The sequence below is a fragment of the Ctenocephalides felis genome, unplaced genomic scaffold, assembly GCF_003426905.1.
Source record: "Ctenocephalides felis isolate EL2017-DRISC unplaced genomic scaffold, ASM342690v1 CF-g0.4_SCAFFOLD_01170, whole genome shotgun sequence".
In the NCBI taxonomy this organism is placed as follows: Eukaryota; Metazoa; Arthropoda; class Insecta; order Siphonaptera; family Pulicidae; genus Ctenocephalides; species Ctenocephalides felis.
The window spans coordinates 4954862-4972962 of record NW_020537324.1 but is presented as its reverse complement, the minus strand read 5'-3'; the positions used below and the strand labels follow the sequence as shown (position 1 = coordinate 4972962).

Here is an 18101-nt window from a genome sequence, read left to right as displayed (position 1 = left end):
CCGCGAAAAGCCGGGGCCCGCAACAACTCCCCCTTCGGCTAAACGTTTGAAGGAACGCGTCAGCTTCTTCGAGAAAATCTTATCATCGGGATCAAATTCGCCGAGTGGAGATGATGGTGTCACCACGACCACCAGGTTCGAAACCACAACCGGACCTTATGTTGAAGAAAGGCGTACTAGAGTTGAGAGTGTGACGAGTCCTGGAAGTCCAACCAGACATGTTACCACCAGGTACGAAACTTCTGGTGGACCTTCCAGGATAAGCATGCAAGATGTTCCAGACGCTAGTGATGTTCAGAGGTTTGAAACTATTGTTGGACCGTCGACCAGAGTTACTACAACAACATACAGAACTGTAACAGGATCAGGATTTGATATTCCACAAGATGGTCAAAATGTCAAATATGAAACCGTGACAGATCCTGAAGTAATAACTAGATACGAAGGATTACCAAGTGATAGCAACATAACATATCAAACTGTTGAAGGTCCTGTGACCAATGTTACTACCAGGTACATCACCGTAAAAAAGACAATTCCTGTCACCACTCATACTTTTACTACAAAACGTGAAATCGTGACCGGAAAACCTGAGCTACATAGTACCACACCCACAAAAGTAGAAAGATACACAGAATCCCATGTTGTTCCCAAAGGAACAGTTATCTATGAATCCCGATCGCCATCAGGAGCTTCTAGACCAAGCAGTCTCAAACCGGATATAAAGAGTGGTACAGTAACACGTACTACGATTTATAAGGATGATGTACCTCTTGTACATACACCTCAACGACCTACCAGTCTCGACACCAAAACTGGGACACCTCCAAAACATCAAACACCAACTGTTACTACCAGATACATCAAACGGTACGACACTACCCCTACCGGCAGATATACGACGAGCCCGTCAGGAGACGAATTTGGCACCACATCATATGAAACTGCGGAAAGAGTTGTCGAAGAAGGAGATCTTACCAGCGGCAATAGACTGGTGACCACTGAAAAAATTACAGTTAGGCGTAATGTTCAGGATATTTTGCTTGGTGCGAAAAGTCCTTCGGGAGAGGACTCGGCGTACCAAACTTTGAGAGTTACGAAAAGTTTAGGTGGATCATCGACGTCTTCCAATGTAACTGGAAGATTTCCTTCTGAAGAGAATTTGACGCGTTCAGGAAGTCCTGTGAGATCTGAAAGTCCCGATCAGGATTGGTATCATGATTATAGGAATGCTAGTTTTCAGAGTACGAGGCTTGATGCATTCAGGAGTAGATCGGAATATGACAACCATATTGCCCAAATAAGAGGTATGTTTGTAATATTTACATATAAACTATTTTGAATAAAAAATAATGATAAATTACATTTTATTACGTTTTATTTGAACACCGGCAATCGGCTGCGATAAGAAATCTCTTACGATAACATTTAAACAGCTTCGGCGCATTGATTTAGTTTACTTTTGCTAAAAGCAATCTTAATCAAAACGAATGTTTTATTTACATTGTTTTAAATTTTATTATTGGCAAATATTTAAGAATTCAAAGAACGTCGCATTTATAGCCAAATATATAAATCTCCTAGTCATAATTGTTTATTCTGATAAGATTATATTGTTATGAATGGATTAATTGGAATTTTGTTTGTAAACAGTTTTATTGGTTTTGGAACTGTAGAAATAAAATTCGAAAAGAATAATAAGACTGCAAAGAAAAATAAAAATTACTTTGAATATCCGAGATTTTTGTAAGATAATAAATACATAATTTCTGAATAAATTGCGTTTGAAACTTGAATTGATTGTATGGAAACTTTCAATACAAAAATAAACACATCGACATAAACAAAAATTAGAAATTTATCAAAATCCAGATATTTTAAAATATTAAATAAAAATATATATATACGCCTAAAATTGGCATAATTTTTTTTATTTATATCATGATTTTTTTCTTAGATATACATTTACAATAAAAAAATTTATTATAGCTTACACAAATAATAATACAAAATGGCTAAAGAAATTCAATAATCAAATTTGTTATTTGCAAATTTTATGAATCTTTTAAATGCATCTTGACATTGTAGCTTTTTAATCAATTTATTAAGTTGTACAAACACTCTCATAGAAGATTTATTACTGCTGACTGTTTTCATAGCATTTAGTTTCCTAGAACTAACGTGGATATTATTGATTATATCAGCAATTTTTGCGTTACCATTTTTTATTTATATGGTATTGATTCCAATTACGAAATCATAATAATAACAGAGGGAAAATGTAACAACGATAGTGAATTAATTACTTGGTAACCCAAATTTCAGAACAATTAATTATGAAGTAATATAATTAATATAATCAGGAATGATGACAGTTATTATTAAAAGAAAATTGTCAAGTAATATTAAATACTAGAATAAAACTGGTCGTTTTTCATTTTGAATATACGTGTCTTGTAAGACGTAGATTTTCCCCTTGCTGAAACTGAGTTATCTGAGGGGTGCCCTTCAGTATAAAGCTCTTTGGCGATTATATAATACATTCATCTACACACACAAACATATATATATATATATATATATATATATATATATATATATATATATATACATTTGCATGTATAACAGATGATTTGAAAAACTTAAATATCACGAGGTATATGAGTTTGATTTTTGTTTTGGAGGTGCAAATTCTCAAGTCTCTGATTTTCTTTAGAATCTCTCATCCATTTATCTGTATTTATTTTTAAATTTTAATTAATTCAAAATGTTCAATAATATAACTTCTATTAAAATTTGTTTGATTTATCACTTTATTTTAATTTTTCAAATGATTATTTAGGTTTTTTTTCATTGTTTGTTATTTGACTTTTTATACAAGTACATTAATCATATACTTTTTGTATATAGCGCACCATATATTCTTTTTGTTGTCAACAATTATTTAGGGTTGAACTCAGTGTTATGGACAACCTGATATCAAGCAGTAGCGGTAGATCAAAAAATGTATAGTAGATTAAAAATATACATTCAAGTGTAATTAGTTTCCCAAATATTGAGGCATCTAATTAAAAAATATATTGTCAGTATTAAAGAAATTCTAATTACAAGGGGTTGCCTTCTAAATGGTTATTCAGGAGAAATTCCATCACAACAACTTATATATTCAATAAGTTATGATAGCTATAAAAAATACGGATCTTTTTATATTTATTGTTAAATTTTAATAAAAAAAATACTTCTATTAGAACATATTTATTTACATAAATACTAATAATAAAATATATCAAATATAGAGAGGCCAAACGTTGGTTTGCCTTCTAAGAAGTTTCATCACAACAGCTGATAGAGATGTTAAATTCTGATTGCTATTCAAAAAAATAGAAAAAATATATATTGTTTTTTAAATTTTTCAATAATAATTTTCTTTATTTTAAACCAATTAATTTAAATTAAATTTCTTTATAAAAACCAATTATGCATTTTGAGTCTAACTTTATTTTTTTATACATTTTTTCAAGATTTATATTTGTACGTTTGAATCAATCTACATTAAATATTTCACATAAAATTTGTAATTTTCATCATCAAAGTTGAAAGTTGAATATATAAATGTTGAAATTAAATTAAGTCAAGAAACGTTACTCAGTTTTGTCAATTTATCACAAGCCATAAAGTTACTATTCGATTCTATTAATAGGTTTGGCCCACAAGAATATTTTTAATATGTACAATTGCGCAAAAAAATCTAGTCATACAAAATTCAACCTGTTTGGTTTCCCTTTCATTATTGTGACGGCATTTGTAAGTGTGTTAATAGTATGAGAGTTATTTGGATAGCCCAGGGCCATGGTAGAAAAAGATTGAATATATTTTAAACATATGATCACACAAGCTTCATTTTGGTAATATAGGAATAGATATTATTTTGAAGCTCATAGGTACTAATAAAGAATAATTTGCTTATGATTTTAATACAAATTTCAAAGCTTTGGGCGATGATAATTCATGACATCCATAGGCCTCGCTTTCTCCTAATTGTAGACTTAGAACACTTGAAGACAAAATATCAATTGTTTTTAAATTACAATTTGAATTTATAATTTACAATTTTCTTATGACGAGTAGATGATTTGTCTGTTAGTATTAATGCTTAATAAATATAATTTCAGTACTAAAATAATTATTTTTTTATTCAAATTCTCATATTCTGCTGGGTGTCCTTTAATATTTTCTGGGTCTATTACGTTTGTTTGTCCTTGGTTTAGGTCGAGTAACACGAACCACATGTATGTAATTGATATATGTAGAACTTTCACAACTTGAATGCGATATTTTTTCTACATTATATTTCTAATAACGTTTTTGTGTCTGAGCTTTTTTGTTACTCTGCATCTTTTGAATGGGATAGTTTCAAGTCGTTGTAAAAACAAATAAAGATCCGTCGAGCGTGAAGCTTATATAATGTTTCGCTCTTATTCTTTATTTAATGATATAGTACGTTAAACCCCAAAGAATTGTAATAAATGACATTTTGTAAAAGAAAGGAGTAATTTTGGTGTGGTACGTATTATGAGCGCCTAAAGTGCTAATTATTTATTATGATAAATGATTAGCTCTTCAAGTTTTCTTACACTTGGGATTATATTTAAGATCTATAAATTCAAGTGGAAATTTATCTTTCTGCCTGATATCGAGATTTGTAATGTGAATATTCATAATAATGACAATATCTTATTCTGGCAATTAGTTTAACTAACAAATATGCTCTTAGAATTATGGAATAGCTAGATTTTTTTTATTAAAATTTATTGTTGTAATTCTGTTGCAAAATATCAAGCTTTGTGCTTTAAATTTAAAGTCCACGAAGGTGACCCTAAATAACAACAAGAAGTAGCAATTAACAAGTTAATTATCATAATAATATCAGAAAATTTCACATTTGGTTAAAAATGTATCAAAAAATTTTTCTGCTAAAATTCCTGGAAAAACACTATTTTTCATGTCGCACATATATGACTGAAATGATCATATTTTGAACTTTTTTCTTGACAAGCCGCGTCAGTCTTATATGTCTGACGCAATTTTTGGCCTTCTACAGATTTACGTATAACAGACACATGGACAACTTCTTAGCGTCAGAAAATATGACTGACATGCTATTAATTTGTTAAATTAATAAAAAAAAATGATTCTAGATTAATATTGAAGTATTGAATAATAATAATCCCTTGCAATGGCTTCAAAATAATCATTCAATATAAAATTTATGAAATTGCAAAGTTGTATGGTGCTTATGGCATGACTTTGTGAATAACAAAGTTATTTCATCTGAAAGATTTAAAGAAATTCAATTAAATATTTACAAATTAAAAACAACTTTAAAGTAATAGCAGTCGCTGTGGCGAATTTTTATAATATTTTCAATTACTATTTATTGTAGTGATATTTTAATATAATTTACATATTTATTATATTTTTATATTCGAACTTATGCAATTTCAAATGACATCAGAAAGTACGTAAAGACATTTACGACAAATCAGTAACTAAATGAACTTATAATGTAATAAGTAATGTTACCATACAGAACTTGTTTGTCTTCTATCTATTTCCATTCCAATTTCTTCCAAACATCTGCGATTATCAATTTGTACCAATTTAGTCTTCGCCGAAAACACAACATATAATATTCATTTTTATGGCCATATGATGATGTCATGTTATGAATGATATATATTATGAGATATTAACACGAGGAACTGCGTTCTTTTATATGTACGTTTGTTTTATTCACCGACTCGGCCATGAAATCGATGCTGACCGCCACGAGGGCGGTGTAAACAGGGCGGTGGGGGTTGAATTCGACCTATTTTCAACCCTAAGTCCCTAATTCAAGAGACACGTTTATTAGTCACGTGTTCGACGTTCTACTCTATTGGAAAACATAGCAGGTGTCATAGAGCGAATTTGGAATGAAAAATCTTTGTAAAAGTTCTCTATTGAACTACTCTATTCAATTTTCTATATATGTACTTGATTGAGTGAAGAATGATTTAGAAGATTGACCAAGTCGGTTTTATAGATGGCATTCAAAACAGGTGTCCTATTTTTGTGTTGAATTTTATTATTACTATTTCTGTAATGAATTTTATTATTACTATTTCTGTAATAGTACTGAATTTTTCATTGGGCAAGGGCTATTTTCACTTGGACAGATTGCTATCTATGCTTTCTGGTATCACTGCAATTGGGACCTCTAATTCAAATCCCATAGCTCTAACCACTCATCCGCGGCAGAGCTCTAAAAATGATTTAATTTTGTACAAAAAATCTCAAGTCTAGGTTTATTGATTTTACTGTTTTTGTGTACTGATTCGATCTATATATTCAATCAACCGTGTATAGTAGAAGACACATGTTTATTTCAAGCTTTGATTATTGATTTGTAGTGAATGTTTTGCTGTACTTTCTGACTTGTCACCTGAAACAGCATCTGCTACCTTGGTACAAATATAAAAGTAAAATGAATATATCAAATATTACTGGAAATATTTAAAAAAAAAATTCTTACCAATACTGTTACCACTCTCCATTGGAACAATATGCCTGTTATTTATTAGTTTTTTATTTCCATATAAATTTAATTGATTTTTTAAAGATTGAATAACTATGAGTCTTACAAAGGCATGCCACATAACAGTATGTTCGAACAACTTTGCTATTTAATTAATTTTATATAGTAATAATTGTTCAAATCGCTATTGAATCCATTGCCAGAATAACTAAGTAATTGCCACAATCATCTTGATTAGTTTTAAAAGATTGATTTAGTAGACACAGACGGTTCGTGATTCTATGCAATAACTTATATCATTTTTAATCATGTTTAAAGGCTATTCTTGTAATAAAAATCTTATTCCGGTTATTGATTTTCTACTTAAGTTGTAATAAGTAAACGTTCTGCGAAAACTCATAAAGCAGTTGTAAAAGACAATTTATTGTTTGGCAGAGAAAATGAATACAAATTATAATTAACACATAAAATAATATAATTGATAAATAATAATATTATTGATAAATCACTTTGATAAGCGATTGTCGGATATTTGAAAAATTTGTTTAAAAAAAATTGAATTATTGTTGTTTTGAAATTTTACTAACATTTGGCTATAAATTGTTTCAAAGATATAATGATAAAATTGCTTAAAAATCATTATGTTATTATTTATTAAAATTATTCAAATTAGCATATAACTAGTGTGTCGTGTTTTTTATTGATGGCGCCAATTGCCAAGACTTGTTAATATTTTTTATACATATTGATTATAAGCTATAAACCTATTTGTTATAATTTAATGTAAATGATATGGAATAAATATGTTTTTATAATCTTTGCTTATATCATAAATAAGCAATTTCTAATGCACTTAAAACAATTCAGTGACGTCTAATTAAAATTAATCTAAATCTTCTCATTATTTACATTACTGATATCCATTTCTCTTATTAACATGATTTATTTTAGAAAGCGTTTCCAATCTGCTTGTTTTATAAACAAACAGAGTACAATACATAGGTATCCTGTACTTTTTAAACTAATTGAGTAATTAAATATAGGGTTATGATTTAGGATTAGGTAAATGAATTTACCTGTTTAAATTCTCCTAAATTGCAATGGAGGAAACTAGTGTCAATACATTTATTAAGATCCATCAGTAGATCAATAAATAATAATAGATATTTCTTGAGCAGGTCTATCACATATAACAAAATAAAATAAATAAATTTTATATTTAAGCAAAGCTTTTATATTTAAGCAAAGCTTTAATGATTATGGAAAAAGTATGTATGTGTGTGTGTGTATGTGAACAGATTTTTTGCCGTAAATCGACATTTTCTCGAAAACCGATTTCAAAAATTTAAAAGCCACTCGATGTATCTCGTTAAGGACTATTTTTTGTCAGTTTTGTGCGATGACCGGCCAAGCCGTTTCTTTATAAATCGCAGAAAAGTGAACATTTTTTCGTCTACGTTTTAGCCCGCAATTCTGAATCGATTTTGAAAATTCAAAAACTGTTCGAAAGATATTGGTTGGGAATCGTGCTGATTAGTTTTTGGTAGAGATCGGCCGGGCCTTTTCTTGTAATAAAGTTTTAAAAAAAAAAATCGACGATTTTTATGATTATTTTTTTGACGGTAGATACCATAGTCTTCTAGATCATACTAAAATATTAAGGCCCTATGACAACTGGCTTAGCTTCAAAAATTCGTCAAAGTTTGCAAAAATTAGTATGGTCTTTTTGTAAAAGTCAAAAATTAGTATGGCAAAAATTAGAACTTTCATCGACGTTTGCTCAAAAACTCCTGAACCGATTTCAGATATTTAAAAAGCATTTGATGTATCTCGATGAGGATTATCGTTTCTCAGTTTTGTGCGACCATCGGCCGAGCCGTTTCTTTGTAGTTTGGAAAAAAGTGTTAAACATTTTGTCCACATTCAAGCTCATACTACCGAACCGATTTTAAAAAATCATTAACTGTTCGAAAGATATTAGTTGGGAATGATACTGATTAGTTTTAGGTGAAAATCTACCGATCCGTTTTCTTGTAATTAACTGTTGAAAAAAAATTTAGGCCGATTTTTATGGAACTTTTTTTGGCGATATATATTATGGTCTTATAGAACTTACTGAATTATTACGGACTTACGACAAGTAGTTTAATTTTAAAATCATCAAAGTTTGAGAAAATGAGTAGTTTTTTTGACGTTTGTTAAAAATAAAATTAGATGATTTAGTTGGTGTAACGATAGTGTACTTGGTTCTACGAAAACTGATTCAATTATAATTATTGATTAATTAAAATTATTGATTTTTGAAAATTTGCTTCTACAAAATACTCCGAGTTAACGTGTTCGTTCGTTCGTTTACAATGATGTGTAATAAATTCACTCAGAATATTTATAATCACTCATAAATTAATTTATTTTTTATTGATTAAGTCGATTATTTACACATTTCGGGAAGTTCATGTAACTTGCCTCAAGGCAAAGTTACTAATACCAACTAGTTTCTTCTTCAATTTCTCTTCATTTATTTTCTTCAATTTTGATTTGTGAATGTTTTTTGAATTATTCCGCACACACACACACACATACATCATTTGAAACGTGAAGATATATAAAAAATTTCATTTTCGATTTTTTTGCGATTACTATACTTACCCTACGGGACGTTAAAAATTTTATAATACACGATGCCAAATAGTTAGAATAAATCTTGGGAGAAATTTCCTAGGAAATCGCATAGGCGCCGGCCTATCAGCTGGTCGTGGACGTAGTTCTGTCTGGCATCGATCGGTTTTCCGGCTGCCCACATTCGCTCAGCGAGTCACTACTCACTACACACTGGCCGAGCTGTTCGTTCGGTAAAGTGTCGTGTATTAGGTCATCCAAGTCAGTCGAAGGTCAATACTAATGTCATTATTCTTTGCTGTGTAATATATACCCACTTTAGTAATTATATTATGTTTTTGGTTTTAAGATATGCATTTGTAACATTCTGTTAATTGAATTATTTAAGAGATCATGCGGGCAGAGGACGAAGGGTAACAGAAACGTATTGTTCCGAACTATGATTTATCATTCTCTATAATAATTGTTACAGTACTAAAGCTCAAGTGTTTGAAGTTGCTGTTAAAATATCTTTAACAATAAATATAAGCTTGATGGTAAATCTGTATTGATTAATTATTTAAATATCCTATAAAATTTAAAAAAAAATGGTCCTGGGTGATCAGGCAATAATATTTCACTATTTATGATTTTATTACTATATTCCTGAACGTTAGGGGGCGTCCATTAATCACGTGAGGGGGAGGGGGGGTTTGACAAAAAATCACGAAATATCACGTGGGAGAGGGAGGGGCATAGTAAGATATCACGTGTATTTTTTTTTAGCTAATTTTTTTTAAAAAAGTTCAAACATTTAAAAAAAATAAAAAAATTACAGTTTTTTCACGTAATTAAAAATATACGTGATGTTCGGTGGGGGAGGGGGGGTAATTTTGAATATCACCAAATATCACCAAGGGGGGTGGGGGGGCCAAAAATCCTTAAAAACTCGCTCGTGTGATTAATGGATGCTCCCTTATGAAGAATTTCATACGCATTTCTCAATTATTGCTTTCTCTTACTCGACAGGAAATTCTACAAATATTTTTATAGAGGATGTTTAAAATGGAATCCAAATATTTTTTACATTTTTGTCATATCTTGAAACTATTATTTTTTGGTAAAGTTTTTATCGTATTTTGTATTTTATACATTCTTATCATAGCCTCATTGCTTGTTACCAATTCTAGTGTAAATGACATCATCCCTAAAATTATATCTGACTAAACATTATGCTCGTTGTAACTGCTTCAATTTGATAACCTTTAAACATGCGATTTTTATTCGATTTGAAAGACAAAAATCTTATGAAATTTATATTAAATTTGTAATTGATTCAAATAATAATTAAAATCTAAAACATAACTAATTAATTAATATTTAACAATTTATCAAGGCAATTGGTATTGAACTTAAAAAATATTTTGTATTGCATTATTAAATTACCTTTACACGACGCATGATTTTTAATTTATTTATAAGGGATTATACTCATGAAATTTATAATGAAAGCAATATTGTAATTTTGTGTGAGCTGTATTGGAAACCTATTTAACCACATATGAAAGAAAAAATAATAATTAAAATCAAGGGGCACAGTTGTTAAAATAATATTTTGACTTAAAAATAGTTGCTCAATGTATTAATAATTATTGTATTAATAATTATTGTTTATTTTAGTAAATTGGCATTTTCACGGTAGTTTTATGCAGTTCATAAATAAAAATGCCCATGATGTCTGATAATTATTTTTATGTCATTTTTTCATTACAATTCGATAACCTAGCAATTTGTTAACAGCATCCAAAAGTGGATCAATATACAGATAGTATTCAACATCAAGGAATAAACGCCGAGTTTTAAGTGGGACGATTATTACGCAATATAGATAAGTGCAGTTAGAGATATTATTTTATTTAAATATTTTTCGACCTTGGATTTTGATTAGTATCATAGTGTGTCATCGCTATTGAAAACGAAAATTATAAATTTGCAAACGTAATTAGTGGCTTTTAACATTTGGAAATTTTTTGACAGCACATTTGACATTTTTGTTAATTTTTGTGTAAATATTTGATTGGTATACAATAACTTGAAGATAATTGACTACAATTACGGATACATAAATAGAAATATGAATATTTACGTAATGGTTTAGGATTAAACGTTTGCAAGGGTAATGCAAGAAAATGATGATATTATAATTTTTATAAGCAAAATATTAAAATGTGCAAAAATATTAGTTTCACAAAGATTAATAAATTGCGTTGGCTAGTTCACATTGTCAAGATTTAAACATCTTCCATTCATAACGAAATCAATCATAAAATCATTACCTATTATCATCATGTATGATAAATTATGATTCTAAATGCAAGTGGGCCGAACTTAATAAAAAACATTTGTATTCCTGGTCATGTTTTCCATTAAGGACTTGTTTGGATAAGAAATGACAGGATGATGAACGAGAATGAATAAATCATTCGTAGAAAAATCTAGTGAAGATCATTACTTTTAGCAGTGTTGCTCAATTATTGTTAAAATCCAATTTAAAAAGAATTAAGAATTTTATTTCTCCGTTGAGCTATAATTTTTGGCAGCGCAGATTAGCGTGAAGCTGTAAAAATCCATTCCAGTTTTTCTCGTCGTCCGTTTGCGATCGTTAAATTTTATATCAGGCAATAATTCCGGTTTTGTAAAAATGGAATTCCTGGAACAATATCACAAGATATCTCTTATATAACAACATTTATAATATCCACACCCACAATGTGTTTTATATATGGTTATTATCATTGCGAGTACATCGCGATTCTTTTGTATCTTGACGCAAGTTGGTTGTGTAGCACAATGTCACTTTAAAATTTATGATAATCGAATCGCGTAAATGGGTCGAAGAACTTTTAATTTTGTACACGTTGGAACCTTGAAAAAATAAGAACAATGCAGTTTGCTGTAGCATTTTGGGTTTTCAATTCAATTTCATACTTATCATTGAATTTAGCATTAATTATTCAAAATTATGTTCAGCTCATAAATTTGCAAATCGATCAGTTTGGAGGCAGGAGGCACTTCATAAAAAACATTTTACTTAAGGATGCATTCTTGGTTACAGACATGAATTTTGAATGATTCTTGAAGGACATAAAAAAGCAAACAATATTTTTACTATATTTTTAACAGCTTATTAATTAATGTTGTGAGAATATGTAAAAAAATTAGAATTAAGAATAGTCATAAAGTTCAAAAAATTTGTATTTGATCAAACTCATGATTTTAGCCCTCTAAATGATCTGAAGAAAGGGAAAACAATATATTATCAATCTAGAATAATATTGCCATCGTATGAACTACGGACGAATTAAAATGATTTTACGTACATTTTTTGATATTTTCGATTTTTTTAAAAATAGTAAAATTCAGAATTTGTGGATGACCGTAGTTCACATTGAAGAAATAATCTATAAAAAAGACCCTGTAAAAATTTTAAGGGAATCTGTTCAGTAGAAGTTGGGAAAAGAGGATTATTGTGGTCAAATAGTTATATCTCCAAAACTAATTTAAATTTCGAAAAATTCTGTTGTACACATATTCTTGAATAGTTAGAATCATTAAAAATATCTTAAAAACAAAATCGATTTTTATTATAAATTATTATTATAACCAGACCAGAAACCCTCTTAAATAAGGAATTAATACTTAATCTACAGGAACTTCAAATTGCAGCAATCAAGTTACCATTTTTATCATTTATCATTAATTGTTTATAGGCAAATCAAACAAAAAAAGAAAAAACTTTATAAAAATTCTCAAAAACTTCTAATTTAAATAAGGAAATTATCCAAATGTTGGATATATAATTAGTAGTAACAATTGAAAAACCATGAAAAAAATCTAATATATGTATTTACCAATAACATTGTTTGATTATTTAATTTTTTTATTACTTTTTAATTCTCCAAAGGAATTTAATAATGATTTATTAAATTAGAATAACTTTAAAGAGATATGCAGACTAAGATTTAACCATACATACACTCCGTTTTACCTGAAGAATTGGGATCAATATCGATTCTAATTGCTATTGCTTAGGTGGAACGACTAGGACGGATGCTAGCACGTCATTATGGAGTGCAAAAAATGAGAAAAGGGTAGGCTAGAACTATAGGAGACAGATAGTAAGGCAAAAACCAATTTTATAACATTATTGACAATGTACGTGTATACAACAAAAAAACAATAAAAAAAAGAGATATGTATTTTTGTATATGAATATGATAATATATTCATATTGATGTCTAAAATCTTAGAAGTGCTCACTTTGCAATTTTATTTATCCATAATTGTTGTTTTTACTTATCATGATCTTCGGAAGTACTTTAGAACTCTAAAAACAAACGAACAAAATTCCATTATTATACCCCTGCATACTATAATTTTTCCTGGAGTACATGTCAGTTATCTCATCCGAAAGTTTTCCCCGAAGTTTCCATTTTCTGGTACGTTATGGTACAAGTCTTGAGCAAAGTACACGCGCTTCCTGTTGACCTAGATGTCTCCGCCTGCATCAAGAAACTGCACAAAGATTGTTCACCCTCTTGGCAAAGGATGAAGACGGTCGAAATGATGACAAATGGGTACTAAAACTATCTAAATATCGCGTGTTCGACATGAATAATACGATACATGTCGTAAATGAGAGCATAAAGTAAATAATTTGTAAAGGGGAAAAAACGCAAAGACCTGAATGCGTGGTTTTGTCAAATCGGGATTTTTATTAAGCGTATCCAAAAAAAGATTAAGTAGCTTCGATTAGGACGTTGACATGTGGTATATCTAGATTTGGTTGGGATATAATTTACATGCAAATCTGGAGTTATCGATAACTCCAGACCAAAGTAAGCAAATATAAAATGGGCAATAAAATTTGGGTGACGTATTGGCGATAAACTAGTTTAGCCTTATAGATCAAATAAAGATGTAACTTTATCGACAGCATTTACATCATCCTAAAATATACCAAACAATATTATTCGTAAATAAAATTACTGATGCAAGTAACTAGTAACCCTATCCACTCGCGAATTGCGAGATTTATATGCATTTTGCCGCTGGAGCGGCGGCATCCGAGTGGAAAGGATAATATAATTAGTTTATGACCGTTTGCGACTTGTAAATTTATGATTATAATATCATTTTGAATAATTAATTGTCGTTGCCAAAATTTCTGAATATACTAAACTAGATGTTAGTTACATTTTGCCCTAAGGCAAATTGCATGCATTACCCTATTGTCATCAATCAATAAGAATTGAGATTAACATCTTTTTAAATTTTTATAGAATTTTGAAATATTGGCTCTCATTGCAAACCTTTTATGAATTTTCATAATTATTCACTTTCGTCCAATATTATTTTATTTCTATTTTATCGCTAGTCGTATTGCGTAATAATTTGCGGTTTTAATTTAAAACAAATCTAAAAGTTTGACTGTATGACTATTTTTGGAATCTTGTTCATTATTTGCTTCAAACTTCCGCAGTTTGAATATTTGTATTTTAATTAGCAAGTCGTTCCTAAAGCAAAAGTAAGCATGCAAGTATTGTATTATTATTATAAGTTGTTTGATAAATCTCTATACATTTTTCTTATTGTATTTTTCTGTTTACATACATTATTATTTTAATTCGTAAATTCTTTTAATAGTGCATATATGAATCATTATAGTATCAAATTTTTGTTATATGAAATTTTGCATTTATTCGCCAAACAAATTGTAAACGTTTTGCGGTTTACCCATATTTTAAATTCGTTCAAGTTTTTATGTGAATTTTATTCTGTGAAATTTAAGGTAGTTTTTTATACTGCCAATTATCTCACATTATTCGTTTAAACTTACCATTAAACTGTACAAATTATTCTTGTCTTTTAGTTAAGTATACAAGTTTTTATAAATGTTTATTTTCTGTTACAGATGAGCAAGAGCGCGTGCAGAAGAAGACCTTCGTGAATTGGATTAATTCGTATCTGTCCAAGGTAAACAAGTTCTTATTCCAAAAATATTTCTCTCATTCAATTTGCACATTGGAGATTTTTTCTGTCTTTGGCCCGTGCATATTTTTTTCAGAACGTCGCGTCTGATGGCATTACGTGACTTTCGATTTTTATCCAACGAACTTATTGGATATTTTCAGTAAAGTAATAATTTAATAATAGTTTTATTTTTATATTTTATAATGATTAATTTTAATATATTGAAATTTATGTGTTCAAATGCATTCCTACCCTGAAGAAATTAACATGTTGAAAGCTCAAAACTTTTCTACCTCGTAGAATTATCTTTCTTGAATTAGGTACATTTACAATCTAAATATTTCAGTTCCGTGCTTCTGCTTGCAACTTTGTTGGAATAAGTTAATATGATTTATTTCTTCTTTATATTATTGTGCATTTCTTGTGTTTTATGGACTTTATTATTTATGAATGGTAGAATGGTATCTTATACATTTGCAGATTTTCATTTTAGTATAGAACTAAATAATATATTTCAGGATTAATGTGCAAAGCATGTGCACGTCATAGATAGCCATGTTTAATGTATCAAATATTGTTTTTTTTAACTTATAATTAAAGATGTTAGGCTTAGTAAAACAGAACTTCATTTTTACTCGAGCAATTTTATGGTCAAGAATAAAGTAAAATTATTTTACAAGTTGGATAAAAACAATTTTTTGTGTTATCAAAATTTGGCATTTTTTGGGATCCTTATCTTCATTCTGACTAACTTTTTTTGAATATTATCTAGAAATATTGTATTTTCGTTTAAGCATACATACTTTGAATTGTTGCTAGCTTAGAACAAACGTGAAAAATATATTTTTTGTGATGATTGTTTTAAAAAAAAAACTTAAGTCACTCAAGTTTTTGGTTGAGTAATTTGCATGAAAATTATCTAGAGAATTTGCATCTTCTACAAATGCATTATAGCTTGCTGTTTTAATTTATTGCTAGCTCTATACAAATGTCGAGGTAAAATACATTTTCTTCAATGATTGATTTACGAAGCAGTTATTTGAAACAAGTTTTTTGACTTCACTTATGTTGCATTGAATGGAATATCATAACAATCTGGCATTATTCATTATTATATTATATTACTATATTATTATATACATATTAGTACGTATGTTTATAACTTTTTTTTATATTTATAGCGAGTTCCACCGCTTCGGGTAGACGATTTGATCAACGATTTAAAAGATGGCACAAAACTTCTTGCTCTTCTTGAAGTGCTTTCCGGAGAAAAACTGGTAAGTGTTGGAAATGAAATTATTTTTTGTATAATTTAATTTGTAATATTCACAGCTATTTGATTTTGTAAGAATAACTGAGTTATATTTGTAATCTGGGACAAGAGAGAAAATTGCAAGCGAAATTAAACTTAACTGATTTGACTTGCTTCATAATAATTTATTTAATAGAATTTTGTAGTATGAGTGTAACAAATATTAATTTTGTAAATTAGAACACAACATTGCCTTCTACATTAAAAAATTTAAAAGTGACAAAAATTAAGTTGCTTTTCTATTTTTATATTCCTTATATAAAGAAATATAAAAATGGCAAAGATTAAAATGGGAAAAGTAAGGTTATTTACCAGTATGTTTGGAGAAATCGCTCATAGGATTTTAGTTTATTTAAATAAGAGGCTATGATTTTTTGAGGTTATAATTAAGCTTTTTTAAGATTTTAATTTAATTTTTTTTCCAGCCCGTGGAGAGGAGCAGGGTTTTGAGGAGACCGCACTTTTTGAGCAATGCCAATACTGCCCTTCAATTTTTGGCCTCACGGCGCATCAAGCTGGTCAACATCAATGCGGCCGATCTGGTGGACGGGAGACCACCAGTCGTGCTCGGGCTGATATGGACAATCATTTTGTATTTCCAGGTAAAATTTATTTGTTTCATGTTCTGTAAATATTTGACTCAATACTTAAATCTAGAAACTATAATTCGCGATTACCTATAAATTACTCTAAAATTAGCTAAATTGCATTGATCAAATTGACAAAAATAATGAGTTCATAAGCGCGATTCAATCTTTCTTTGATAGCAAAATTATGCAATGCCTAATAATATATAATCTGATCCAATTAAAGGTGTTAGTCATAAACCTCCAGAGGCATTATTACAATCAAGGATAAATAGTATTAAATTAAAATTGATTTATAGCCACTTGAATAATGTTACATTAGATTTACTCCATATCTTAATGCTATATAAGTAATAATTGTCTTTGGCTGACTGTAAAATATATGAAACATGATAAAAAAATCTTCAATACTCACTCTAGACCAAAATTTCTATTTCTTTTATCATTGTGCAAATTTTATATTATTCTGTAAGAAGCTTGTCTTTGATTGTCTTTGGTTTCTCTACATCACACAGTAGATGTATATTTTTATCATTTGGCATATAAATCGATAAAATCAGTGATTTATATTTCATTTATCTTATATGCAAAATGATAGTGTGTTAAAAGCTTAATTATGTACGTAAAATTGCACAGTATTTATCTGTACTATATTTAACTTTTTTCAAACAAGCTTCGCAATAAGGATTTTTCATATTTTGATGAAAAGGTTAGTATTATAGATACTTGTATGTATTAATATTGCAATTTAAAGTCATGTTCAAGAACTGCACTATGCACAGTAATTTTAACAATAGTATTATTTTTTTTATTGAATCATTAGACATGGAGAAATTTTGAGAAAAAACTGTATTTTTGGTCTGTAATTGTATAGTGCAGTGTTTGAATTGATTACTTTTGCATGCAACTTTAATTTGTTCAACAATTATTTCTACATTAATCCGTATAGCTGTAAAAAGCTTATTTGTACAAATGTAAATAAATTTTAATTACT

At 29.0% G+C, this 18101-nt stretch overlaps 1 pseudogene; it reads left to right on the top strand.

Annotated features, from left to right (window-relative positions):
* The first annotated feature begins 265 nt into the window (after nt 1–265).
* The window catches only part of LOC113366072, a 35884-nt pseudogene continuing 18048 nt past the window's right edge, over nt 266–18101 (top strand).